General features: G+C 42.9%; 1 long non-coding RNA gene across 4 annotated transcripts in view; it reads left to right on the top strand.

Annotated features, from left to right (window-relative positions):
- LOC141112198 (uncharacterized) overlaps positions 1-20,506 on the top strand; it is a 271,699-nt gene that overhangs the window by 64,171 nt on the left and 187,022 nt on the right. For all 4 annotated transcript variants that reach the window (XR_012236545.1, XR_012236547.1, XR_012236548.1 and 1 more), the window contains exon 2: positions 510-579. This is a non-coding gene — a long non-coding RNA (uncharacterized lncRNA). The remainder of the gene's footprint in view (positions 1-509; positions 580-20,506) is intronic.

Here is a 20,506-nt window from a genome sequence, read left to right as displayed (position 1 = left end):
GCTATGTCAGAGCTCTGGCCCTGCCCCTCCCTGCTGGCTGTGAAATAAAGGCATCATTCTGCACAGCGCACCGCTTCCAGCCTGCCTCCCCTGTGTATCTATCACTCCTAGTGCCATCATGGGGCTCCCAATTTTAGGGCAGCGTGAGTTCAAGGACCAACTGCTTTGAGGAAAGTGCAGGGCCCCCCCATGCAGCTGGGGCCCCTTTCAGTGCCCACTCTTTAAGATAGCTCTGCACATCAAGAATATCCAGACCTGTTTGTGGTGTGTTCTGTGCTCAGAGCTGCATAAATGAGTATATATTTTATACTGTGAATTAAAAAAACAAAAACTGCAGTGCAGAGATGGTGTGCTGTGCACAATGGTGTACAATGTACCGTACTATCCTTTTCAAAATTAAATTAATATGCTTGGTCAAAATATTTGCATATGCTTTATGCAAAATACAATTATTTAAAAGATTTGACTTGTGCCAACATGCTAATATTAATGTGTTTCTTCATTTATAGGGAAACTCATTAGACAAGCAGGAACAGGAATATGGAATGACAGATGAGATGGCCAAGATAGATACAAAAGGTATACTCTATCATGCCACCTAAAGAGGTTCTAAATTAAAATGTATGTATTTTTAACAAAGGCTTCATTACTAGAATTATAAGCTTTAAAAGTAGTCAGAACATCACATTTTGTTTCATTAATCTTTGAAAACTTTTTTTTCTTTTAGAATTCTCTTAAAGCAAAAACACCAGACATGTTTTCTAGATGCACCACATATACTGTATATACTACCCTACTCCTATAGTTGCTGTTATGGTCTATGTTCTCAGTTATATGCCCTTCTCTTCCAATTGTGTTCAACCATTTGTTGGGTGAAGGCTGAAGAAAAAAAATGTCTGCTATTTGTAATATTTGCCTGGAGTTCTATTTAACCCCTTTTATATCAGGGTATGTTTTTTAGTGGTGGATTGGTGGCCATTTACCCAGTGCTGTCTATAGATCCACCAGGTTACTGTAGTGTACTCAGCTGTCATTAGATGGCAGAGTACACAGAGGCGCTGTACCCAGCCAAACCCTTCCCTTGCAACTGGGGAAGAAGAGAGATCAGTATTTATGACTGGGCACAGAGTGAATGGATCGGCGGCTGCAGCTGCTGATCCAGTCATTCTGTTACATTGCCACAATAATCTTTTTAACCCTTTCTTGCCCCCCTCCTCTACTACACGTTATCTGCAATACAGTCCCCAGTGACTGTAAGGGTCTGTGAAGACCGCTCGATGGCTCCCACAGGAATATTCCAGAAGTACAGAGTGACTCGCACATGAGACGAGTTCAAACTATACTACCTTTTAATATGGGCTACTGCCCGTGGTTTTTTTTTTTTTTTAAATCTTTATTTAATTTTTCAAAATCTTAATACAAAAACAAGCCCCAAACAAATGGGGGGAATACAGTAAAACTTACAGCAAAAATTCCCAATTCTCTTGAACAAATACCTTACATACTCCCCCCACATATAGTCCCCCCCCCGCACCCCCCCCCCCCGCACCCCCCCCCAACCCCTGCAGATTTTCTCTCGTCTGATTTAGTCTTGACAAGTTCTTATGTTCCGGATCTCGTCCTACAACGTAATTGCTTCTACATAGCGCTCAGTTTTTTTAAATGCAATCCAGCAATCCCATTTACCCCCTTGTACATTTTGGTCCCTTCCTAGATATTCTCCTGATTCTTCTCTCTCCAAGATATATATTTCATTGACTCTAGCCACCCAGTCCTTAATCCTAGGTGCTTCTGATTCCTGCCATTTCTTTGGGATAATGTTTTTAGCTGAATTTAATAGTACTGAAACTATTGAAGTTTTAAACCCTCTCTTTCCCCCTTCCGACCTATGGAACAAACAGTCCCAGAGGTTGAAGGGGATCGCCTTTCTTGTTATTTCTTCAATTAACCTAGTCACTTCTTGCCAAAAGATTTTTATTTTAGGGCATTCCCACCACAGGTGCGCCATAGTTCCTGGGGAAGAAAAATATTACAGCGCACACATGCAAAAAGATTCACCTCCAGCAAGGCTAATTTAAAAACACCTAAACATTCTCAAAAAGACATTTTCAAAAATATGGGGATTTGGTCACACCATATTGCTATATGGTGCTAAGCCCACTTACTGCGACAAAGTACCCCAAGATTAGTGGATCCTACACTATCCATAGAGTTGTGAGATCCTGCTTCTCTGAACCATGAGAGCTACACTCTTCTAAATGGGAGAATTTAAAGGTCTCCACCTATGACACAAGTGGACACTAATGAGGTACTAATGAGGGAATTAGGGTGCTCCTATCCCAAAAGGATTTGGTCAGAATCCATACAATACACAAACAAGATATTTGGGGGGCACACCTTCTCATTAAAGCTGGTGCAGCCATAAGACTATACAATAGAAGAAAAATATTACAGCGCACACATGCAAAAAGATTCACCTCCAGCAAGGCTAATTGTGTAGGACCCACTAATCTTGGGGTACTTTGTCACAGTAAGTGGGCTTAGCACCATATAGCAATATGGTGTGACCAAATCCCCATATTTTTGAAAATGTCTTTTTGAGAATGTTTAGGTGTTTTTAAATTAGCCTTGCTGGAGGTGAATCTTTTTGCATGTGTGCGCTGTAATATTTTTCTTCTATTGTATGGTCTTATGGCTGCACCAGCTTTAATGAGAAGGTGTGCCCCCCAAATATCTTGTTTGTGCATTGTATGGATTCTGACCAAATCCTTTTGGGATAGGAGCACCCTAATTCCCTCATTAGTACCTCATTAGTGTCCACTTGTGTCATAGGTGGAGACCTTTAAATTCTCCCATTTAGAAGAGTGTAGCTCTCATGGTTCAGAGAAGCAGGATCTCACAACTCTATGGATAGTGTAGGACCCACTAATCTTGGGGTACTTTGTCGCAGTAAGTGGGCTTAGCACCATATAGCAATATGGTGTGACCAACTCCCCATATTTTTGAAAATGTCTTTTTGAGAATGTTTAGGTGTTTTTAAATTAGCCTTGCTGGAGGTGAATCTTTTTGCATGTGTGCGCTGTAATATTTTTCTTCTATTGTATGGTCTTATGGCTGCACCAGCTTTAATGAGAAGGTGTGCCCCCAAATATCTTGTTTTTATAGTTCCTGGGGACGCGCATCCTCTCCAACAGTTCGGGGACCTTTCTGGTGTAAACTTACTAACTCTGACCGGGGTCATATACCACCTAGTCAGACACTTGTAGTTGCTCTCTCTAGTTTTTGTATCGACTGCCGTTCCATGCGTCACCCCCAAGATGCGCCTCACTTTCTCACCATCGCCGCATGCTCCCAACTCCACTTCCCATTTTTTGATGAACGGAGGTAACTCCGTCCCCCTTCCCCTCACCAAAATTTTGTAAATTTCTGAGATTTTCCCCTTAACTGACTCCTTACAGAATAACTTCTCTATCGGTCTGTAATCCGCTTCCTCCCTTAATGGGCCGGGGAGACTATTAATAAAGTGTGCTAGCTGGCCGTATCTCCACCCATTTAATATCCAAACCTCCTCTTGTGCTGCTATTTCTTGGAAAGTGCAAATTTTCCCTCGCTTAATGATACCCCTAACTTGTGCCTCTCTATCCAATATCCAATTTCCACCCACTTTCTGCATCCCCGGGGGAAAGAGTAAGTTCTCCTTTAAAAACATCAAAGGAGAATTGTATTCCCACTTGTTATTTAAGTGCAACTGATCCCAAATTTTAAATGTGAGGTGTGTAATATAATGTGTGTCCTTTCCTAAGTTCCTAAAATGTGGGGGGTTCCAAATCCAGTGATTTAATTGTGTATTACTTAACCTTTTTTCTAAGTTAACTCATCTTTTATTTTCCCTATTATTTGCCCAATCCAGTGCCCGTGCTAAGACTATTGCTTTATAATACATCCTAAAATCTGATAGGGCCAGCCCTCCACTTACTTTTTCTCTCCTCAACACCTTGTGGGCAATCCTTGGTTTCTTATTGTCCCAAACGTATTTACTTATGAGACTGGACAGCACTTTAAAAAAATTTTGCGGAAGGGGAATCGGGAGCATCTGCATCTTGTATAGCACCTTTGGGGCTAGACCCATCTTTACTAAGTTAATTCGCCCCATCCATGAGACAGGGCAATATTTTATTCTATTTATTTCCGCTCTTGTTTCATTTAATAGGTGAATGAAATTCAACCCATACAACTTCTCTCTATAACCTGTTAAATTGACCCCCAGGTACTTTATGCTGTCTTTCCATGGGAAATGAAACACTTCACCAAGTCTATGCGCTTCCTGTTTTTTGATATTGATCTTTAGGGCTTCTGACTTTTCTATATTTATTTTAAAGTTTGAGAACTCACTGTACTTCCTCAGTGTGGACAATAAATTTTGCATCGTGATTCTAGGATTGGAGACATAAAAAAGCACGTCGTCCGCGAAAGCGGACAGTTTATGTTCCTCCTCGCCCACTGTGCAGCCACTTATATCTGGATTTTTCCTGATCATAGCTAGGAGGGGTTCTAAGGCCAGGACAAATAAAAGAGGAGACAGAGGACATCCTTGCCTCTTCCTGTTTTTCATTACAAATTGTGCTGAGGGAGTGTTATTGACCCTTACGAATGCTGTAGGTTGGTTGTATAAGATTTTTATCCATTTTAGCATTGTAGGCCCTACTCCCAATACTTCTAGTGTACAAAACATGAATCCCCAGTCTGCCCTGTCGAACGTCTTTTCGGCATCAATCGACAGAAGTAGACTGGGGACCCCACTCGATTTAAATGCCTCCATTATCAGGAGGGACCCCACCCCGTTGTCCCTGCCCTCCCTCCCAGGGACAAATCCCACCTGGTCTGGATGGACTAATAAGGAGATTTTCTCTCTAAGCCGTGCTGCCAACACCTTTGCGTATAGCTTGGTGTCCGCGTTTAAAAGCGCGATCGGTCTGTAACTCGTGCAGGAAGTCCTGTCTCTCCCCTCTTTGGGAATAAGTGTCAATGCAGCCAACAGGGCATCTCTACACAGTTCTCCCTAGGCCATTCCATATTTGGCTCAGCCGAGGGACCAGGGTGCTACTAAATTTCTTGTAGAAACTGCTTGTAAAGCCATCTGGCCCCAGACTTTTGCCCCGGGGGGGGGGAGACTTTAGGGCCATATATATCTCCTCTTCCGTTATCGGGCGCTCTAGCTCTAATGTATCTGCTTCCGACAATGTAGGAAGTCCCGCCCTTTTTGTGAACTCTCTCATCTTCTCTTCCTTGTTTCCCCTACTTTTTCCCTCTTGCCCAACCGCGTAGAGCGATGAGTAAAACTGTCTGAATTCCTCTCCTATCTCTTTGGTAGTGTGTCTCATTTCACCTTTACTGTTTTTGATCTTCTCTATATAATTCTCGTCCTTTTTTTTTCCTGATAACTGATGCCAAATGTTTCCCCACCTTATTACCTTTCAGATGGAACCTTTTTAGATGCTTATTCTTAATTTTCACCATCTCTTCTTCCAATAGCTCCCTGAGCTCTTCTCTTGTTAGTGTCAATTCTTTAAATGTGGATTCTTCACTTCCCCTCGAGGCTTTATGGAGTTGTTCTAGCTGGTAGATTTTAGCGACAAGACTTTCTTTCTTTTTTCCCCCCTTTCTCTCTTCTCACCTGAACTTATAGAAATTACAACCCCCCTTATATATGCCTTGAAGGCCTCCCACAGAACTGCCCCCGTTATGTCGCTCGACTCATTATTAATGAAGAACTCATCAATTTCCCTCTGAATTTTCTCGGCAACAATATCTTTCATAAGAAGGACCTCATTGAACCGCCATGAGAACGGGACCCTTTGAAGGCCCCTGAACTTTACCGTCATCGATATTGGGGCATGGTCTGATAGAGTCACAGCCTCAATCTTCGACTCTACTATGCAATCCAACAGGCTGTGATCAACCATCAGGTAGTCCAGCCTTGAAAATGTTCTGTGGACCAGGGAGAAAAAAGAGTAATCCCCTCCTTGGGATGCTGTACCCGCCAAACATCAATAAGTTGGCTTTCGTGGAGCTTTCTCATCAATCTCAGCAATGACCCCTTCCCCGCTTCCCGGGTTCCAGAGGACCTATACAAGGCTGGGTCTAAACAAAAGTTAAAATCACCTGCCAAAATTGTTTCCCCCTCCTTAAATGCATCCAAACTAGACAGGGTCCGGGAGAGGTATTTTATCGGGTCTCTATTCGGGCAATAAACGCTGGCCAATGTGTACATCCTATCCCCTAGTTTAATTTTTACAAACAAAAACCACCCCTCTTCATCCACCCTCTTCTCGATCAGTGTAAAATTTGATCCTTTTCGAGAACCCGATAGCCACTCCCTTCGCCCTTTTGATTGGTGAGTCACAATACATCCAGACTGGAAAATTCTTTGATTTCAGCTTAATGTTTTCTTCCTGCACCAGATGGGTCTCCTGCAGGAAGACCACATCTGCATCATAACTCTGCAATTCATTCAGAATTTTCCGCCTCTTCCCTGGTGAATTTAACCCCTTCACATTGTAGGACAGACACCTAACCTCTATCTCGATGCTCATCCGCCTTACCAATTGTTGTGCATCTGCAAGGACAGCCCCCCCTACCATTCCACCCCCCCTACTCAACACCCCACCACCCCCCTCCCCCTCCGCCACTACCTGGCAATTGGGTTGCAGTGTCGAGCTTGCCATGCTCCCGACCTGCTTCCCCTCGTGCTATAAGGTGAGACTCTGGCCATGGACAGCCGTGTGGTCCCCTCTCCCCGAAGGGGGAGGGAACTGCAGAGGCCCTCCTACCAATCACTTATTCACTCCCCTTCCCCAGCCCCCCCCGCCCCCCTCCCACCAACCCAACTCCCCAACACACTCCCCCAGCCCCCCATCTCCCTCCTCCTCCCTCTGTTTGGAATAACTATAATCGAGAACCCCTCATTCAAGGCATAACCCCATCTGGTATATTAGGTACAGGAATCTCTAAGGTCCTGCAGAAATCCTGCAGGTCCCCCATATGTTTCATCTTAAACGTCCTGCCTTCTTTCGTCACACTCAGGGACAACGGGAAACCCCAACTATATTTTAGATTTGCACCCTTCAATAAGTCCAGTAACGTTCTTAATTGGCGTCTTCTCGCCAGAGTTCCCGCCGACAGATCTGAAAATATTTGAATTTCCTGGTTGTTAAATTTCACTGGTTGTACCCCTCTTAGATTACTCCAGATCTTTGCTTTGTCCTCGAATTGATGGAACTTTACTATAATGTCCCTGGGCACATCTTCTCTAACATTAGGGGGTTTTCTTATCCTGTGGACTCTGTCGATCTTTAGTTCACAATCTGGGTTCCTTCCCAGCAGTGGGTTGAAAAGTTCTTTCATCACTGTGAACAAGTCTTCACCTCTCTGCTCTGGTAGGGATCTGATTCTAAGATTTTGCCTCCTGTTTTGGTTTTCTTGTTCCTCCAATCTGCACGTCAACTCACATTGGTCTCCCTGAAGGGTTTTTACTTGTTTTTTAAGGGCCACTATGTCCAGGACATGCTGTTCCACCACCCACTCTGCATCTTATATACGCTTTAGGAGATGTCCCAGATCTGTCCTGACGTTGAGAATTTCAGTCTTAATTGAATTTTCCAGCCTGATAAACATATCTTGAATCTCAAGTTTAGTTGTGAGAGCTTCAACAGCCGAATCAGCCTCCATACTTAGTTCTGGTTCTGCTTCGGCTTGGCCTCTATGTTGGGGGTCCCCCCTTGCACGCCTTTGTTCTTAACTGTGGTCTTTTTTTTATCCTTAACTTCTTGCTGTTTGTTATCCAGACCTGGGCTTTTTAGGAATTTTTGGATTGTACTGGAGTTTAAGCTATCTCTGGGCTTATTAAGCTCTGCTTGTTTTTGTGAGCGTCCTCTCATGATCCTCCCTTCCCTGTTCTCCACTTCTTCACCTTTTACAGCTTTTTTATTATTTCTACAGGGATGGCCCACCTCCTCAGCTTGGCAGCTTAGCAGTATAGCAGCTTGCGACTGTCTATCCTCCAGATTCGCCCAGGTAGCCCCTCTAAGCTTTAAGATATCGGTTTACCGATATATTTCTATGTGGTTCTATTGACACTGCCCAGGGTCACTTCAACCTCTCATCTCCATTCCTTTGTTTTGATGTTAATGTTATGTCACACCAGAGGGCTACAGAGGACTCCACTCTCCTTCCGGGCTTGACCATGTGCACTCAATTCCTTAGTTGATATGTGTGTGGCCTTAAAATACATTCCCTCTATACATCACATACCCACAGCACCTTTAGATTTTTATTTCTGCATTAAGTTATCACTATCAATGCCATACAGTTCAAATGAGTCGGAGTAATTTTCCATAAACTTTTCACCACAGAGAAAGGTCCTACCTGTATCCTGTAGACCTCTTAGGGACAGCGTGGTATTTCAGAGGGGGTTCAGTAAGGATTAGTGCAGATTGGATACCTCTGAAGAGGTTTAACCGCCGTCTGTGCACAGGGGGACCCCTCACCGACTGGTCTTCACTTGTCCGTTTTCAATTACAACAAAACCGCTGTTTACTAGTTGCACCGTTCACACTCACTTTTTCTGTTGTTTGTTGAACGGTTGCCTCATTGAGGGGGGTGGATCAGAGGGCGTGCAGGAAGCCTCAGGGAGCCGAGCCGGAGAAGGAAGCAGGAGACGCTGCAGCGGCAAGCGACCGCTCCGACATCCAGCCGTCCGGTACGCTGTATATATACCCCTGGTCTTCTCTCCTCTTCTGTAAGGCCGGTGCCGAGCGTGCGCCTCTGCCACCGAGGAAGGGGTTTTATCGGCTGGCCCCGGGCTCTCACCGCGTGCCTTCTGGATAGCCGCCATCACTCCAGTCTCTGACCTCCGTCTTCACCGCCCCACTGTCAGGCCCCTCCCCCTCACCAAGCACATCACATCCCCTGTCCTCCGGAATCCAGCTACTGCCCGTGGTTTTATAAGGAATAAAATGGGAAGGGTTACATATTCCAAAGCTTGATTACAAAAGAACAAAAATGACAATTAACAACAATACACGGGTTTTTCCAACACAATATGCAACTCCATCATATTTTTCAGTGAAACAGTCATATGTCTACATGTCTAAATGTCATGTCAGTTTCTAAAGGTTTCCAAAATAATAGCCGTTTACCGCCTTTCTTATCTCTATAGTCTAAACATATTTTAGCATGAACACGCATTTCTAAGTCAGTCTCAGATAATAAGAATTTTACAGAAAAGACGTTGAAACTTACAGAACAGACATTTAGAAACACCATTAACCCTTCAATACCCTCTTTTATCATGAATATGGTATGGAATATGGTAATTTTCTCTACATTACCTCGGTAATAAGCTTGCCCAGGCCTTATCATCAGCCTCATTAATCATTCTCTTAATTTCCCTCTTTATAGTACAAACCAAATAGCAATTGTACATGACAAGCATAACTAAAATAACGGCACAGACGACGAGCAATTAGAAGGAAGCCTTCACTACCTCACTTCCCGTCGAAGACCGTCCTGTTAACGCATCATACCACGAGTGATGGGTGTCCTGTGACAACTGAGTAGTGGCTGCTTCAAGTTTACCTCTCATGATGGTAGTCTTTACGACTGCCTGATGTACTGTCAAATTATACATCTTAAGATGTTGCAAGGATTTCTTATGTTGTTTGGGCCTATGGGCAATGAGAAATCACCCACTGGGAGTGCATCTGGTCTCCAGTAAATACAGTGGAAACATTCTGTGACTCCTTCTAACACATAATTTTTTCCATGCCAATACAAAAATGAAACATTGTGTATGTAGCCTGAAAAGGGTAAATGAGTATCCACTTCAATGATGTTTACTCCTACTTTTGTTGCCAAGCATACCTGCTGTGGGCCTACTTTTATAAATGCATTATAACCTTATGGATATAAAGTCCAAGTACACATGCTAACATCTGGCCTAGACAATAGACACAGGAGACCTATGTGTACAAACGAGATCCTTATCAGCTTTCTGACAGTCATCCAAACTATAAGTATAAACTTTGGTTCCCACCATGTGACAGTATCAGCGATTACATTTGGGATAGGGAGAGTAAAGAATTTACACATAATGATCCCATAATCTCTAGGGATGAATACCTTATAATGTCCCATACAATAAAAACTACACATACTACTAAATATCTTGGCATGACACACTGTGTCCTGAGGAAAGGTTATTACCCAATGATCCACAGGTCTGGAACCTGGGGATGCAAGTCTGTTTTCCAACATATCCCTCTGTTGACTTATCCAAAGGAACCTTACAGCACACATGGTCCAATTTGCAAGACCCTTAGTCAGATCCCCTGTTAGCACAGTCAAACCACCAAGCTGAGTCACCATCGATTTATCTAGATTCAACTGTGCCACCTGAGGTGCCAAGAGCGTGGGGCTCCAGTCACCCAATATGTGGAGGGCATCCACGCTGTCCTTTCCAGGAGCTGCAAGTTTACTTCTGACAGTCTCTAAATCAATACCATTCAGAATTCTTAAGGTGGTTCCGGTCCCCCCTAGGAGTGTAGTAATGTTAAAAGTTACTTGGTTTTCTATATTAGACAAAGATGTGTTAGTACACGTACTAGCTATAGTTACATGGGTGTTATTTTTTACTTTAGGAGTTAAATACCTAGCACATACATACGCAACACCAAGGTGTGAGCTATTAGTAATTTCTGAATCATTGATTATAAGTATACTGGAATCTATGGGCCATGCCATGGAGGACCCAGTCCATCTAGCTTTCCTTCTCATATAGGATTTTACCTCCTCTATATAGAAAAGGGAAGAAAATGGGTGGGTATGGTTCCACTTTTTCCAGTGATACGATGTTAAATTTCTGGTAACATTTATCACACACATAGAAACATTAATAAGTAACACAACCACTCCCCACTTTACAACTACTTCCAACATTATCTGGTCATGGGGTACCGTAGTATCATGAGTCATTATGCAAACAAGTAAAATTTCCCTGCATGCAGGATAAATCACTTTTCACCCACTCCATAAAACTCTCCTTTGTTACCCCAGAATATATGCTTAGTACTCATAAAGTGTCATAAATTGGAAATATCTTTACATTTCTTCTCTGCATTTGCGACTTGTTCATAGTGTCATGAGCAACAGTGTGTGTCATGGGCAATTGTGACTCATTCATACTCCAATTGTGTTCAAAACACATAGGCCTAAATGGGCCTAAAGTCCTCCGGGTGATACACACAGTTTGTTAGGATCCATGTTGTCAAAAATACCGCCAGGATCGGGATGCTAAGTCCACAAAGAGTTTTCCCAGAAGTTTGGAGAGACAGTAGCCAGGACATCTTTTTGTCTTCTTTCAGCTTGTCTGTTGTCTCAACTCCAGGGGGGTCTTATGTCACCTGCTTCACCCCTCTTTTTTACTTTCTTGGCTTCACTGGGGACACTGCTCCGTCAGGACTGCTGTTCTGGTCACTGCAATCACCGGTGTCTGTGGTCCAAAAGGGGAATCCAGATCACTTGACTTTATTCTTTATCACGACCACATCTCCCACCATAGATGGCATTCAAAGTCTAAACCAATTTTCTACAAAACTCTTCTTGAATCAATTTCAAATCATGGAAACAGTTGGGCCCTTTGCTCAGGATACTGAAAATGATCTCCCCTACAATCACTTCAAATGGTGATAGCTTAAATATTTTATTCAGCAGGTGTAATTTTCAAAACCCAGCATTGCTGGCAGCACAATTTCCCACCTGGCAAATGTGCTTCCAGTAGCTACTCTAATCTTGTCCTTAGAAATGAAAGCTGGCCCATTGTCTGTGTTGATCCACAATGGACAGCCCATCTCTCTATAATTTCTTTCTATATACAAAAATATCTACACTTAAAACCTTCAAAACCCTCGCTGCTTATCTCTCCTCCGTCCCATTCTATAATGCTCCTAGGTGTGCCTACCTCTCTTTTTGGGAATGACCCTGTCTGGAGTCATTTCCAAACCCTGTCAAGATCAGTATAAAAGATTTATAGATCATCCCTGTGTCCTTATGCAATAATGGCCAACAGTGAGGGGAACTGTGACTTTTAAGAGATCATTTATAAAATCAGAATGGGCAATTGATTTGCCATCTGTGGCTACAAAGTCCCTCCACTGCTAGATCCATCCATGATCACGGACAGCTCTATCAGCATACTTGGGATCTAGATACAGTGGGGACGGAAAGTATTCAGACCCCCTTAAATTTTTCACTCTTTGTTATATTGCAGCCATTTGCTAAAATAATTTAAGTTCATTTTTTTCCTCATTAATGTACACACAGCACACCATATTGACAGAAAAACACAGAATTGTTGACATTTTTGCAGATTTATTAAAAAAGAAAAACTGAAATATCACATGGTCCTAAGTATTCATACCCTTTGCTCAGTATTTAGTAGAAGCACCCTTTTGATCTAATACAGCCATGAGCCTTTTTGGGAAAGATGCAACAAGTTTTTCACACCTGGAATTGGGGATCCTCTGCCTTTCCTCCTTGCAGATGCTCTCAAGTTCTGTCAGGTTGGATGGTAAACGTTGGTGGACAGACATTTTTAGGTCTCTCCAGAGATGCTTAATTGGGTTTAAGTCAGGGCTCTGGCTGGGCCATTCAAGAACAGTCACGGAGTTGTTGTGAAGCCACTCCTTCGTTATTTTAGCTGTGTGCTTAGGGTCATTGTCTTGTTGGAAGGTAAACTTTCGGCCCAGTCTAAGGTCCTGAGCACTCTGGAGAAGGTTTTCGTCCAGGATATCCCTGTACTTGGCTGCATTAATCTTTCCCTCGATTGCAACCAGTCGTCCTGTCCCTGCAGCTAAAAAACACCCCCACAGCATGATGCTGCCACCACCATGCTTCACTGTTGGGACTGTATTGGACAGGTGATGAGCAGTGCCTGGTTTTCTCCACACATACCACTTAGAATTAAGGCCAAAAAGTTCTATCTTGGTGTCTTCAGACCAGAGAATCTTATTTCTCACCATCTTGGAGTCCTTCAGGTGTTTTTTAGCAAACTCCATGCGGGCTTTCATGTGTCTTGCACTGAGGAGAGGCTTCCGTCGGGCCACTCTGCCATAAAGCCCCGACAGGTGGAGGGCTGCAGTGATGGTTGACTTTCTACAACTTTCTCCAATCTCCCGACTGCATCTTTGGAGCACAGCCACAGTGATCTTTGGGTTCTTCTTTAACTCTCTCACCAAGGCTCTTCTCCCCCGATAGCTCAGTTTGGCCGGACGGCCAGCTCTAAGAAGGGTTCTGGTCCTCCCAAACGTCTTCCATTTAAGGATTATGGAGGCCACTGTGCTCTTAGGAACCTTAAGTGCAGCAGAATTTTTTATGTAACCTTGGCCAGATCTGTGCTTTGCCACAATTCTGTCTCTAAGCTCTTCAGGCAGTTCCTTTGACCTCATGATTCTCATTTGCTCTGACATGCACTGTGAGTTGTAAGGTCTCATATAGACAGGTGTATGACTTTCCTAATCAAGTCCAATCAGTATAATCAAACACAGCTGGACTCAAATGAAGGTGTAGAACCATCTCAAGGATGATCAGAAGAAATGGACAGCACCTGAGTTAAATATATGAGTGTCACAGCAAAGGGTCTGAATACTTAGGACCATGTGATATTTCAGGTTTTTTTTTTTTTTTAATAAATCTGCAAAAATGCCAAAAATTCTATGTTTTTCTGTCAATGTGGGGTGCTGTGTGTACATTAATGAGGAAAAAAATGAACTTAAATGATTTTAGCAAATGGCTGCAATATAACAAAGAGTGAAAAATTTAAGGGGGTCTGAATACTTTACGTTCCCACTGTAAATATTTACAAACTCTTGTTAATGTCACCACCTTCCGTCATCTGTGCGGACGGGACATTAAGTGGCTTGGCCTCCTCAAGAACATCAGCGAGCATAACCACAGAGCAACCCACATAATAAAACACTAGATCAGACCTTGATGAGGTCACAGAATGCATAACTTCTATCCAGTCATGTTGTTTCACCACCTCATACACCTCTCCTTTCAAACCAAACATGGTCCTCAGAGCAGGAGCCGTTCTCTAGGTGGGCAAAACAAAACTAACGGTCAGAGCTACAGTGGAGAGGAGAATAATCTCATATGCAGTGAGCCTCTGAATGGACACATATTGAGTTCTCAGACTCTTAAACAGAAATAATACTTGGTGTGGGGTATGTACATTTCAAGCATGTCAGAGTTATCCTGGATAATATCTCAATACCCATGGCGCAGGCCGCTAGGGCGCACAGATACGCGAGCATGCCTTATACAGGGACTCAAACTACTTTGGCAAAACAAAGACTACAAGTCTCAGCTTACTCCCGTGGTCTTGGGCTAGGACGGCTACCACAGTTGTACAGTTGTCCCTTGTGCAAAAAATAACAATACACATGGAGTCCCAACCCCGGGGCAGTAACCATTTCAGGTTGTTAACTTTATACAGGCATGTTTTTTCTTATCATCCAAAGTCACCAGGCCTGGGGGTCTTGTCTAAGTGCTTTGTGTGAGCATGTTGTAAAAAAAAAAAATGGGAACAGTCAGGTATCTATTGGCGGCAGTAACCAATTGTACCTGAAGAGAACAGCATGTCTTTTGTTTAGTGGGCGTGCCACTCCCACGACATCCGTAACCCTTGCAGAGCTTACTTTGCGTTCCCTCTGGATGAGTGCAAACCTCCAATACTCAACCTGTGAGAGACAGAGCAGGACCTTGAACTGGAAGACCTTATGACCCTCTTTATACAGACAATTCAACAAAACTAGCAGTGTTTAACTGAAAATCCATCAGGGAGGGACTACACAACAGTAAGTCATTACTGATGGAGGACAGAACCATTTTCAGCCGCTCATGAGCGTAGAGTCTCACGGAGCACTATTGAGTGGACTACAGATTAGTCAACATAGCCGTAAGGCAAACAGCCCAGGTATACTGGACTCTTTAAAACAGGGAAAACCATAAACAGTTGTGTCTCTTCATCAACAAGGATGGAAAAAACATTACTTAAATCAATGACAGGAAAACTCTGGCACTGTGGGGTATAGACATAATATAGACATAATCAGCACCAATACATCTGGGACAATTGAAGCTACCAGTACTACAACATTATAAATTTCTTTCAAATCCAGTACAGATCTGTGAGTACAATTTATTATGAGCACACTTACATAAAAATATCACTTTTATTATCCCTTGCCAAAGGAAAGACTGCATCAAAAATCGAATACCTTTAATCTCTTCCTGTGACAAAAAAAAAACTGCCCCTCAAAAATTGGAGCCATGCCTTTCCAATGAGAAAGATCTTAAAACATATCCCCTTCCTGAAAGATAAGGGGTTGGTAGCAGAGGTGGAAGATGGGGTTCCAACTGTATCTCCCTACTAACCTCTCTGCTAGGCATGTGGTCCTGAGAGCTGAGCCCAGTGCGAGAAGGGACCCGTGCCTTATGCCGTGTACACACGGTCGGACTTTTCGTCTACAAAAGTCCGATGGACGCAGACGGACTAAAGCTGGCTGACAATCCTATCGCGTGTGGACTTTCAGCGGACTTTCAGCGGACTTTCAGCGGACTTTTCCAGCCTCAGATCTGACGGACTTTAGATTTGAAACATGCTTCAAATCTTTATGTCGTAACTACGCCGGACCCAGAAATCCGCTCGTCTGTGTGCTAGTCCGACGGACAAAAACCCACGCAAGTCCGCCAAAAGTCCGCCAAAAGTCTGTTGAAAGTCTGTCAGACAAGCTGTCGGACTTTTGTAGATGAAAAGTCCGACCGTGTGTACACGGCATTAGAAGTAAAGACAGCAGTGCGCCCCTGACCCACGGAACACATGCTCAGTCGCACGACCAGTTTCAACCTCTCCATCCTTCACTCTTTTTAATTTTTCAGTTTTAACTATTTTTAGTTAACCTTTCCATCTGATGCTCATTTTTCTACTGTACTTCTAGGTGTGCTTCAGCTCGGTCGGAGGATTTTCCTCCGCTGGCTTGGGCACCACCATCTATCCTTTCTTCCTGGTACTGATCCGGTGGTGGTGGTGGGAGTCAGCTTTACCCAAACTAGGACAGATCTGACGTTATCCCAAAGGATATAACTGTGCTGGAGTACAGAAAGAGTTTTTATGAGAAAAGGGCAATACCGTTCTCTCAAGCTGTGGGCTGGGCGGTGGCAGACTAGGCTGTACACTTACCCAAACCAACTGTTTTTCTTCCTATCCTTCCTCCTCTTTCCCCTGCTAGTATCCTCTGATGGAGGCATTGCCTCCACAAAGAAGCAATATTCAACCAATTTAAACCTCCTTCTCTCATGTATTTCATGCCCCACCCAGGTTTGGGTCCAAAGAATGGAAAAGCAGGTCACCAAGACAAAAATCCTTCACCATTTTCATGTGAACTTCACTGTTTGACCCTTCTGGGGGAAATTTGGAACCCAAAGGTCCACATAAAAATAACCTGTTGATGACACTCTGCCCACATAATCCCTACAAATTTCTCCATAAACAGGAGGAGCATTTTTGCACTTTCAAGAGCCCATTTCCAAGCAAACTTTAAACACTCTGTATGAATGCGAAGAAGCCACCATACCGAATGACTTCTTTTCTTGTCCCCAATGTGTGTGCGTGTTCTCCTGACCTGCTGCTCTCTGGGACTAGCTGTCAATTCTCCTGTTACAGAGTTCACAATCCGGTTAACCACAAGAGTGCAGTGTTCAGAGCACACATTCACATATACATATATATATATACACACACATACATATACACACACATATATATACACAAATCTTACAACGGCTTTAAGACAAATCTTACAACGGGTTTAACCACTTTGATGCTGGCCACTTTCTCCCCTTCCTGCCCAAGCCAATTTTCAGCTTTCAGCGTTGTTGCTGTTTAAATGACAATTGTGCAATCATGCTAAACCCAAACAAAATATTATCATTTTCTTCCCACAAATAGAGCTTTCTTTTGGTGGTATTTGATCACCTCTGCGGTTTTTTTTGCTAAACATATAAAAAAGACCGAAAATTTTGAAAAAACAAAAACGTTTTCTTCGTTTCTGTTATAAATAAGTATGTTTTCTCCTTCACTGATGGGCACTGATGAGGCTGCACTGCTGGGCACTGATAAGGTGGCACTGATGAGCACGTATGAGGTGGCACTGATGATGGGCACTGATGGGTAATTATGGGTGGCACTGATAGGCGGCACTGATGGGCATGGATGAGCACTGATTGGCATCACTGATTAGGAGGCACGGGCAGGTATTGCTGGTGAGCACTGATTCGCATCATGTGTGGGCACACATTGGCACCCATGGCCACCAGGGATGCCATACCTGGTGGTGATCAGTGGTGGCCATCCCTGGTGGTATCCCTGGTGGTCCTGGGTGGGCATCCATGGGGGGCTGCACTGTTAAACAATCAGCACAGACACCCCCTGTCAGAGGAGCAGCCGATCGGCTCTACTCGCATCTGTCAGACACGAGTGAGGAAAAGCCGATAAACGGCTCTTCCTGTTTACATCGTGATCAGCTGTGATTGGACACAGCTGATCATGTGGTAAAGAGTCTCTGTCAGAGACTCTTTACCTAGATCAGAGTTGCGGTGTGTCAGACCGACCTGCTGCAGCAAAGATCGTCACGATGCGCCCCCCCCGGGGGCGTGTGGCAGCTTGTTATCCTGACCATGTCATATGACGTCTGGTCAGGATATCACAACCACTTTGCCGACATCATTTTGCTATATGGTGGGTGGCAAGTGGTTAAGCATGCAACATACAATACAAACAACAAAACAGGGGTTTGATCGGCTAATTATCTGCAAATTGTGCCACATCCTAAATTCAAAATTTGAGACAGAGAAAATTCCCCTAGTGGACTTTTAAGGCACATATAAAGGAATATTTAGGAGAGTATGTAGAGTAAAACGCCAGTTTATTCGTTACAAAAAAGTTTCTCAAGTAAATATCAAACAAGTGACATAAGTAAAAACAGGGAATGCAGTTCTATAGATATAAAACTAGTGATACCAATACGCTTGTACCCGACGCGTTTCGGAGTTGCTTTTTGCCTCCTTCTTCAGGGGTGATTGTAAGCTTTAAACAGAGATTTCTGTGTAGGAAATGGCATATATAACATATATATAGTAAATATGCGTAAAAATCAAACCAAAGAGCGTAGAAATACATAAATATACATTTCTTCATTTACACTTACATTGGTATCTATAGTTATTGGTTATGCATTCCAAGAGGTTTAAAAGAAGACAAACATGTTGACACATACTGCCCATCAGACGCGTCCCCTGAGCATGATGTATAGAGCTTTGATGGAGTGTCTCCAAAGTATTTATATAGCCTCCATCGAGGTAGAGGTAAATAGGTAGACAAATATGGGGTAGTTTTACTTCCTTTCAATAGGAATAAAGGCCCATTACTCAAGGGCGTATAAGAGTTTGGATCTGAGATCACACTGAGGCCAAATGCGGATCCTGTAGATTATGAAAATATATAGATAAGTACATGTAGGTAAAACATATAAGTGGCTGGGATATTGGGTAGGAAGTCCTAAAATGTATCCTACCTGGTCAGCCTACAGTATAAGGATCAGCAGCTGGTGATGGAACTAGATCCGGTGAAGCCCAAATCTGGAGGGTCGACATGCAGAGAAAGAGGGGATATATCAAAGCCCTAATTGTGTATTTCTAAAAGAAGGGGGGGGGGGAAGTGAGAGGAAAAAAGGGGGGGAAAACAGAGAGAAAACGAAAGCAATGAAAAGGGAAGGGGAGGGGGGAAAGCCTGGGGGGAAGGGAAAAGAGGGGGGGGGGAAGTCTTATACGCCCTTGAGTAATGGGCCTTTATTCCTATTGAAAGGAAGTAAAACTACCCCATATTTGTCTACCTATTTACCTCTACCTCGATGGAGGCTATATAAATACTTTGGAGACACTCCATCAAAGCTCTATACATCATGCTCAGGGGACACGTCTGATGAGCAGTATGTGTCAACATGTTTGTCTTCTTTTAAACCTCTTGGAATGCATAACCAATAACTATAGATACCAATGTAAGTGTAAACGAAGAAATGTATATTTATGTATTTCTACGCTCTTTGGTTTGATTTTTATGCATATTTACTATATATATGTTATATATGCCATTTCCTACACAGAAATCTCTGTTTAAAGCTTACAATCACCCCTGAAGAAGGAGGCAAAAAGCAACTCCGAAACGCGTCGGGTACAAGCGTATTGGTATCACTAGTTTTATATCTATAGAACTGCATTCCCTGTTTTTACTTATGTCACTTGTTTGATATTTACTTGAGAAACTTTTTTGTAACGAATAAACTGGCGTTTTACTCTACATACTCTCCTAAATATTCCTTTATATGTGCCTTAAAAGTCCACTAGGGGAATTTTCTCTGTCTCAAATACAAACAACAAAAAGCAGTGGGAGGATCAGCCGCATACCGAACACGGCACCTGGCACAAACCTTCCTGCAATGGTCAGCCCGACTTGACCCATTAACAAGTCTTAATGCAGAGTGCAACCGAATTACCTAGTATGATTTGTGATAAACGAGCTATAGCAGATCTCTGATTCGTACCGAACGAATCCTGGCCTCTTCTGCCACCCACCTTATTTCCTTCTTTTATTTGCAAACTGATAGGAGCTGAGGTGATAGAATGTGCCAAAAATCAGGTACAATTCACTCACCTTAGATAATCTTGCAATCCCGCAACCAGGCTTGTAAGGGACCGTGAAGACCACTCGATGGCTCCCACAGGAATATTCCGGAAGTACAGAGTGACTCGCACACGAGATGAGTTCAGATTATACTACCTTTTAATATGGTCTACTGACCGTGGTTTTCTAAAGGAATAAAATGGGAAGGGTTACATATTCCAAAGCTTGATTACAGTAGAGCAAAAATGACAATTAATAACAATACATGGGTTTTTCCACACAATATGCAACTTCATCAAGAATTTCAGTGAAACAGGTATATGTCTACATGTCTAAATGTCTTGTCAGAGTGTTTCTAAATGTTCCCAAAACAATAGCTGTTTACCGCCTTCAGCTCATCTGAACACTAAACCCTCATCTCCATGATGAATCTGTATATGACCAGTGCATTAATCACTTTGCTGCCTCCTTCCTCTGGGTACATTATCTAATGCACCATTCTCAAGCATTGTGTTTAACCCCTTAGTTATGTTTCCTTATTTCCCAAAAATTATGATAAAAAAAAAAAAAAAATTAGATCACTTTGAGGTTCTACATTAAAAAAGTTTATTTCTAGTGTTTTTACAGTATTCTGTATTTTTCCCCCCTCTTTTTTTTAAATTTTAACAGAAAGTAAGCAAAAATATTCACAATTGTTGGTCTTTTTTTCTT

This window comes from Aquarana catesbeiana, linkage group LG11, assembly GCF_042186555.1.
Source record: "Aquarana catesbeiana isolate 2022-GZ linkage group LG11, ASM4218655v1, whole genome shotgun sequence".
Classification (NCBI taxonomy): Eukaryota; Metazoa; Chordata; class Amphibia; order Anura; family Ranidae; genus Aquarana; species Aquarana catesbeiana.
The sequence above is the reverse complement of the archived record's forward strand: the minus strand, read 5'-3'. Positions and strand labels throughout refer to the sequence as shown.